The following is an 8,975-nucleotide window of genomic DNA, read 5'->3' on the forward strand; positions in this document are numbered from 1 at the left end:
ATTCAGTAGAGGTCAGTTTGGGGAGGGGTTGGTGAGATACTTTCAGTAGAGGACAGTTTGGGAATGATGAGATAGATTCAGTACAGGACAGTTTGGTGTGGTTGTGTGAGATACATTCAGTGCAGGACTGTTTGGGGAGGGGTTGTTGAGATACATTCAGTACCGGATAGTTTGGGGAGGGGTTGGTGAGATAGATTCAGTACAGGACAGTTTGCGGAGGGTGTTTGAGATACATTCAGTAGAGGTTAGTTTGGGGAGGGGTTGGTGAGATACTTTCAGTAGAGGACAGTTTGGGAATGATGAGATAGATTCAGTACAGGACAGTTCGGGGTGGTTGTGTGAGATACATTCAGTGCAGGACTGTTTGGGGAGGGGTTGTTGAGATACTTTCAGTAGAGGACAGTTTGGGAATGATGAGATAGATTCAGTACAGGACAGTTTGGTGTGGTTGTGTGAGATACATTCAGTGCAGGACTGTTTGGGCAGGGGTTGTTGAGATACATTCAGTACCGGATAGTTTGGGGAGGGGTTGGTGAGATAGATTCAGTACAGGACAGTTTGCGGAGGGTGTTTGTGATACATTCAGTAGAGGTCAGTTTGGGGAGGGGTTGGTGAGATACTTTCAGTAGAGGACAGTTTGGGAATGATGAGATAGATTCAGTACAGGACAGTTTGGTGTGGTTGTGTGAGATACATTCAGTGCAGGACTGTTTGGGGAGGGGTTGTTGAGATACATTCAGTACCGGATAGTTTGGGGAGGGGTTGGTGAGATAGATTCAGTACAGGACAGTTTGCGGAGGGTGTTTGAGATACATTCAGTAGAGGTTAGTTTGGGGAGGGGTTGGTGAGATACTTTCAGTAGAGGACAGTTTGGGAATGATGAGATAGATTCAGTACAGGACAGTTTGGGGTGGTTGTGTGAGATACATTCTGTGCAGGACTGTTTGGGGAGGGGTTGTTGAGATACTTTCAGTAGAGGACAGTTTGGGAATGATGAGATAGATTCAGTACAGGACAGTTTGGTGTGGTTGTGTGAGATACATTCAGTGCAGGACTGTTTGGGCAGGGGTTGTTGAGATACATTCAGTATCGGATAGTTTGGGGAGGGGTTGGTGAGATAGATTCAGTACAGGACAGTTTGCGGAGGGTGTTTGAGATACATTCAGTAGAGGTCAGTTTGGGGAGGGGTTGGTGAGATACTTTCAGTAGAGGACAGTTTGGGAATGATGAGATAGATTCAGTACAGGACAGTTTGGTGTGGTTGTGTGTGATACATTCAGTGCAGGACTGTTTGGGGAGGGCTTGTTGAGATACATTCAGTACCGGATAGTTTGGGGAGGGGTTGGTGAGATAGATTCAGTACAAGACAGTTTGCGGAGGGTGTTTGAGATACATTCAGTACAGCTCAATTTGGGGAGGGGTTGGTGAGATACAGTCAGTACAGGACGGTTTGGTGAGGGTGTGTGAGATACATTCAGTACAGGTCAGTTTGGGTGGGTGTGTGAGATACATTCAGTACAGGACAGTTTGTGGTTGGTGAGCTTCATTCAGTACAGGTCAGTATGGGGAGGGGTTGGTGAGATACATTCTGTATAGGACAGTTTGGGGTGAGTGTGTGAGATTCATTCAGTACAGGACAGTTTGGGGAGGGGTTGGTGAGATACTTTCAGTAGAGGACAGTTTGGGATTGATGAGATAGATTCAGTACAGGACAGTTTGGGGTGGTTGTGTGAGATACATTCAGTACAGGACAGTTTGTGGTTGGTGAGATACATTCAGTACAGGACAGTTTGGTGTGGTTGTGTGAGATACATTCAGTGCAGGACTGTTTGGGGAGGGGTTGTTGAGATACATTCAGTACCGGCTAGTTTGGGGAGGGGTTGCTGAGATAGATTCACTACAGGACAGTTTGGGGAGGGTGTTTGAGATACATTCAGTAGAGGTCAGTTTGGGGAGGGGTTGGTGAGATACATTCAGTACAGCACAGATTGGGGTGGGTGTGTGAGATACATTCAGTACAGGTCAGTTTTGGGAGGTGTTTGTGAGATACATTCAGTACAGGTCAGTATGGAAAGGGGTTGGTGAGATACATTCAGTACAGGACAGTTTGGGGTGGGTGTGTGAGATACATTCACTGCAGTTCAGTTTGGGGATGGTGTGTGAGATACATTTAGTACAGGTCTGTTTGGGGTGGTTGTGTGAGATACATTCAGAACAGGTCAGTTTGGGGAGGGGTTGGTGAGATACATTTAGTACAGGTCTGTTTGGGGTGGGTGTGTGAGATACATTCTTTACAGGTCAGTTTGGGGAGGGTGTGTGAGATACATTCAGTACAGGTCAGTTTGGGGTGGATGTGTGAGATACATTCCGTAATGGACAGTTTGGGGAGGGGTTGGTGAGCTACATTCAGTACAGGTCAGTTTTGGGTGTGTGCGTGAGAAACATTCATCACGGATCAGTTTGGGGTGGGATTTGTGAGATACATTCAGTACAGGTCAGTTTGGGGTGGGTGTGTGAGATATATTCAGTACTCGTCAGTTTGGGGTGGGTGTGTGAGATACATTCAGTACAGGAGAGTTTGGGGTGGGTGTGTGAGATACATTCAGTACAGGTCAGTTTGGAGTGGGTGTGCGAGATACGTTCAGTACAGGTCAGTTTAGGGTGGGTGTGTGAGATACATTCATTGTAGGACATTTTGGGGAGGGGTTGGTGAGATACATTCAGTACAGCTCAATTTGGGGAGGGGTTGGTGAGATACAGTCAGTACAGGACGGTTTGGTGAGGGTGTGTGAGATACATTCAGTACAGGTCAGTTTGGGTGGGTGTGTGAGATACATTCAGTACAGGACAGTTTGTGGTTGGTGAGATACATTCAGTACAGGTCAGTATGGGGAGGGGTTGGTGAGATACATTCTGTATAGGACAGTTTGGAGTGAGTGTGTGAGATTCATTCAGTACAGGACAGTATGGGGAGGGGTTGGTGAGATACTTTCAGTAGAGGACAGTTTGGGAATGATGAGATAGATTCAGTACAGGACAGTTTGGGGTGGTTGTGTGAGATACATTCAGTACAGGTCAGTTTCGGGTGGGTGTGTGAGATACATTCATTGCAGGACAGTTTGGGGAGGGGTTGGTGAGATACATTCAGTACAGGACAGTTTGGGGAGGGGTTGGTGAGATAAAATCAGTATAGGACAGTTTGTGGAGGGTGTGTGAGATACATTCAATACAGGTCAGTTTGGGGAGGGGTTGTTGAGATACATTCAGTACAGGAGAGTTTGGGGAGGGTGTGTGAGATACATTCAGTATAGGTCAGTATGGAGAGTAGTTGGTGAGATACATTCAGTACAGGACAGTTTGGGGTGGGTGTGTGAGATACATTCACTACAGGTCAGTTTGGGGAGGGTGTGTGAGATACATTCAGTACAGTTCAGTTTGGGGAGGGGTTGGTGAGATAGATTCAGTACAGGTCTGTTTGGGGTGGGTGTGTGTGATACATTCAGAACAGGTCAGTTCGGGGAGTGGTTGGTGAGATACATTCAGTACAGGACAGTTTGGGGTGGGTGTGGAAGATACACTCAGTAGAGGTCAGATTGGGGAAGGGTTGTTGAGATACATTCAGTACAGGACTGTTTGGGGAATGGTTGTTGAGATACATTCAGTACAGGTCAGTTTGGGGAACGGTTGTTGAGATACATTCAGTACAGGACAGTTTGGGGAGGGGTTGGTGAGCTACATTCAGTACAGGTCAGTTTTGGGTGTGTGCGTGAGAAACATTCAGCACAGATCGGTTTGGGGTGGGATTTGTGAGATACATTCAGTACAGGTCAGTTTGGGGTGGGTGTGTGAGATACATTCAGTACTCGTCAGATTGGGGTGGGTGTGTGAGATACATTCAGTACAGGAGAGTTTGGGGTGGGTGTGTGAGATACATTCAGTACAGGTCAGTTTGGAGTGGGTGTGCGAGATACGTTCAGTACAGGTCAGTTTAGGGTGGGTGTGTGAGATACATTCATTGCAGGACAGTTTGGGGAGGGGTTGGTGAGATACATTCAGTACAGCTCAATTTGGGGAGGGGTTGGTGAGATACAGTCAGTACAGGACGGTTTGGTGAGGGTGTGTGAGATACATTCAGTACAGGTCAGTTTGGGTGGGTGTGTGAATACATTCAGTACAGGACAGTTTGTGGTTGGTGAGATACATTCAGTAAAGGTCAGTATGGGGAGGGGTTGGTGAGATACATTCTGTATAGGACAGTTTGGTGTGAGTGTGTGAGATTCATTCAGTACAGGACAGTTTGGGGAGGGGTTGGTGAGATACTTTCAGTAGAGGACAGTTTGGGAATGATGAGATAGATTCAGTACAGGACAGTTTGGGGTGGTTGTGTGAGATACATTCAGTACAGGTCAATTTGGGGAGGGGTTGATGAGATACATTCAGTACAGCAGAGATTGGGGAGGTTGTGTGTGATACATTCAGTACAGGTCAGTTTCGGGTGGGTGTGTGAGATACATTCATTGCAGGACAGTTTGGGGAGGGGTTGGTGAGATACATTCAGTACAGGACAGTTTGGGGAGGGGTTGGTGAGATAAAATCAGTATAGGACAGTTTGGGGAGGGTGTGTGAGATACATTCAATACAGGTCAGTTTGGGGAGGGGTTCTTGAGATACATTCAGTACAGGACAGTTTTGGGAGGGTGTTTGAGATACATTCAGTATAGGTCAGTATGGAGAGGAGTTGGTGAGATACATTCAGTACAGGACAGTTTGGGGTGGGTGTGTGAGATACATTCACTACAGGTCAGTTTGGGGAGGGTGTGTGAGATACATTCAGTACAGTTCAGTTTGGGGAGGGGTTGGTGAGATAGATTCAGTACAGGTCTGTTTGGGGTGGGTGTGTGAGATACATTCAGAACAGGTCAGTTTGGGGAGTGGTTGGTGAGATACATTCAGTACAGGACAGTTTGGGGTGGGTGTGGAAGATACACTCAGTTGAGGTCAGTTTGGGGAAGGGTTGTTGAGATACATTCAGTACAGGACAGTTTGGGGAATGGTTGTTGAGATACATTCAGTACAGGACAGTTTGGGGAGGGGTTGGTGAGATACACTCAGTACAGGAGAGTTTGGGATTGATGAGATACATTCAGTACAGGACAGATTGGGGTGGTTGTGTGCGATACATTCAATACAGGACAGTTTGTGGTTGGTGAGATACATTCAGTACATGTCAGTTTGGGGTGGGTGTGTGAGATACTTCAGTCCAGGACAGTTTGGGGTGTGTGTGTGAAATACATTCAGTACAGGACAGTTTGGGATGAGTGTGTGAGATACATTCAGTACAGGTCAGTTTTGGGAGGGGATGGTGAGATACACTCAGTACAGGACCGTTTTGGGGTGGTTGTGTGAGATACATTCAGGACAGGACAGTTTGTGGTTGGTGAGATACATTCAGTACAGGACAGTTTGGTGTGGTTGTGTGAGATACATTCAGTACAGGTCAGTTTGGGAGGGTGTGTGAGATACATTCAGTACAGGACAGTTTGTGGTTGGTGAGATACATTCAGTACAGGTCAGTATGGGGAGGGGTTGGTGAGATACATTCTGTATAGGACAGTTTGGGGTGAGTGTGTGAGATTCATTCAGTACAGGACAGTTTGGGGAGGGGTTGGTGAGATACTTTCAGTAGAGGACAGTTTGGGAATGATGAGATAGATTCAGTACAGGACAGTTTGGGGTGGTTGTGTGAGATACATTCAGTACAGGACAGTTTGTGGTTGGTGAGATACATTCAGTACAGGACAGTTTGGTGTGGTTGTGTGAGATTCATTCAGTGCAGGACTGTTTGGGGAGGGGTTGTTGAGATACATTCAGTACCGGATAGTTTGGGGAGGGGTTGGTGAGATAGATTCAGTACAGGACAGTTTGGGGAGGGTGTTTGAGATACATTCAGTAGAGGTCAGTTTGGGGAGGGGTTGGTGAGATACATTCAGTACAGCACAGATTGGGGTGGGTGTGTGAGATACATTCAGTACAGGTCAGTTTGTGGAGCGGTTGGTGAGATACATTCAGTAGAGGTCAGTTTGGGGAGGGGTTGGTGAGATACATTCAGTACAGCAGAGATTGGGGTGTTTGTGTGAGATACATTCAGTACAGGTCAGTTTTGGGAGGTGTTGGTGAGATACATTCAGTACAGGTCAGTATGGAAAGGGGTTGGTGAGATACATTCAGTACAGGACCGTTTGGGGTGGGTGTGTGAGATACATTCACTGCAGGTCAGTTTGGGGATGGTGTGTGAGATACATTTAGTACAGGTCTGTTTGGGGTGGGTGTGTGAGGTACATTCAGAACAGGTCAGTTTGGGGAGGGTGTGTGAGATACATTCAGTACAGGACAGTTTGGGGAGGGGTTGGTGAGATACCTTCAGTACAGGTCAGTTTGGGGTGGATGTGTGAGATACATTCCGTACTGGACAGTTTGGGGAGGGGTTGGTGAGCTACATTCAGTACAGGTCAGTTTTGGGTGTGTGCGTGAGAAACATTCAGCACAGATCAGTTTGGGGTGGGATTTGTGAGATACATTCAGTACAGGTCAGTTTGGGGTGGGTGTGTGAGATACATTCAGTACTCGTCAGTTTGGGGTGGGTGTGTGAGATACATTCAGTACAGGAGAGTTTGGGGTGTGTGTGTGAGATACATTCAGTACAGGTCAGTTTGGAGTGGGTGTGCGAGATACGTTCAGTACAGGTCAGTTTAGGGTGGGTGTGTGAGATACATTCATTGCAGGACAGTTTGGGGAGGGGTTGGTGAGATACATTCAGTACAGGACAGTTTGGGGAGGGGTTGGTGAGATAAAATCAGTATAGGACAGTTTGGGGAGGGTGTGTGAGATACATTCAATACAGGTCAGTTTGGGGAGGGGTTGTTGAGATACATTCAGTACAGGACAGTTTGGGGAGGGTGTGTGAGATACATTCAGTATAGGTCAGTATGGAGAGGAGTTGGTGAGATACATTCAGTACAGGACAGTTTGGGGTGGGTGTGTGAGATACATTCACTACAGGTCAGTTTGGGGAGGGTGTGTGAGATACATTCAGTACAGTTCAGTTTGGGGAGGGGTTGGTGAGATAGATTCAGTACAGGTCTGTTTGGGGTGGGTGTGTGAGATACATTCAGTAGAGGTCAGTTTGGGGAAGCGTTGTTGAGATACATTCAGTACAGGACAGTTTGGGGTGGGTGTGGAAGATACACTCAGCAGAGGTCAGTTTGGGGAAGGGTTGTTGAGATACATTCAGTACAGGACAGTTTGGGGAATGGTTGTTGAGATACATTCAGTACAGGTCAGTTTGGGGAACGGTTGTTGAGATACATTCAGTACAGGACAGTTTGGGGAGGTGTTGGTGAGATACACTCAGTACAGGAGAGTTTGGGATTGATGAGATACATTCAGTACAGGACAGATTGGGGTGGTTGTGTGAGATACATTCAATACAGGACAGTTTGTGGTTGGTGAGATACATTCAGTACATGTCAGTTTGGGGTGGTTGTGTGAGATACTTCAGTCCAGGACAGTTTGGGGTGTGTGTGTGAAATACATTCAGTACAGGACAGTTTGGGATGAGTGTGTGAGATACATTCAGTCCAGGACAGTTTGGGGAATGGTTGTTGAGATACATTCAGTACAGGACAGTTTGGGGAGGGGTTGGTGAGATACATTCAGTACAGGAGAGTTTGGGGTGTGTGTGTGAGATACATTCAGTACAGGTCAGTTTGGAGTGGGTGTGCGAGATACGTTCAGTACAGGTCAGTTTAGGGTGGGTGTGTGAGATACATTCATTGCAGGACAGTTTGGGGAGGGGTTGGTGAGATACATTCAGTACAGGACAGTTTGGGGAGGGGTTGGTGAGATAAAATCAGTATAGGACAGTTTGGGGAGGGTGTGTGAGATACATTCAATACAGGTCAGTTTGGGGAGGGGTTGTTGAGATACATTCAGTACAGGACAGTTTGGGGAGGGTGTGTGAGATACATTCAGTATAGGTCAGTATGGAGAGGAGTTGGTGAGATACATTCAGTACAGGACAGTTTGGGGTGGGTGTGTGAGATACATTCACTACAGGTCAGTTTGGGGAGGGTGTGTGAGATACATTCAGTACAGTTCAGTTTGGGGAGGGGTTGGTGAGATAGATTCAGTACAGGTCTGTTTGGGGTGGGTGTGTGAGATACATTCAGTAGAGGTCAGTTTGGGGAAGGGTTGTTGAGATACATTCAGTACAGGACAGTTTGGGGTGGGTGTGGAAGATACACTCAGCAGAGGTCAGTTTGGGGAAGGGTTGTTGAGATACATTCAGTACAGGACAGTTTGGGGAATGGTTGTTGAGATACATTCAGTACAGGTCAGTTTGGGGAACGGATGTTGAGATACATTCAGTACAGGACAGTTTGGGGAGGTGTTGGTGAGATACACTCAGTACAGGAGAGTTTGGGATTGATGAGATACATTCAGTACAGGACAGATAGGGGTGGTTGTGTGAGATACATTCAATACAGGACAGTTTGTGGTTGGTGAGATACATTCAGTACATGTCAGATTGGGGTGGTTGTGTGAGATACTTCAGTCCAGGACAGTTTGGGGTGTGTGTGTGAAATACATTCAGTACAGGACAGTTTGGGATGAGTGTGTGAGATACATTCAGTCCAGGACAGTTTGGGGAATGGTTGTTGAGATACATTCAGTACAGGACAGTTTGGGGAGGGGTTGGTGAGATACATTCAGTACAGGAGAGTTTGGGGTGTGTGTGTGAGATACATTCAGTACAGGTCAGTTTGGAGTGGGTGTGCGAGATACGTTCAGTACAGGTCAGTTTAGGGTGGGTGTGTGAGATACATTCATTGCAGGACAGTTTGGGGAGGGGTTGGTGAGATACATTCAGTACAGGACAGTTTGGGGAGGGGTTGGTGAGATAAAATCAGTATAGG

Source organism: Hypanus sabinus, chromosome 8 (assembly GCF_030144855.1).
Source record: "Hypanus sabinus isolate sHypSab1 chromosome 8, sHypSab1.hap1, whole genome shotgun sequence".
Classification (NCBI taxonomy): domain Eukaryota; kingdom Metazoa; phylum Chordata; class Chondrichthyes; order Myliobatiformes; family Dasyatidae; genus Hypanus; species Hypanus sabinus.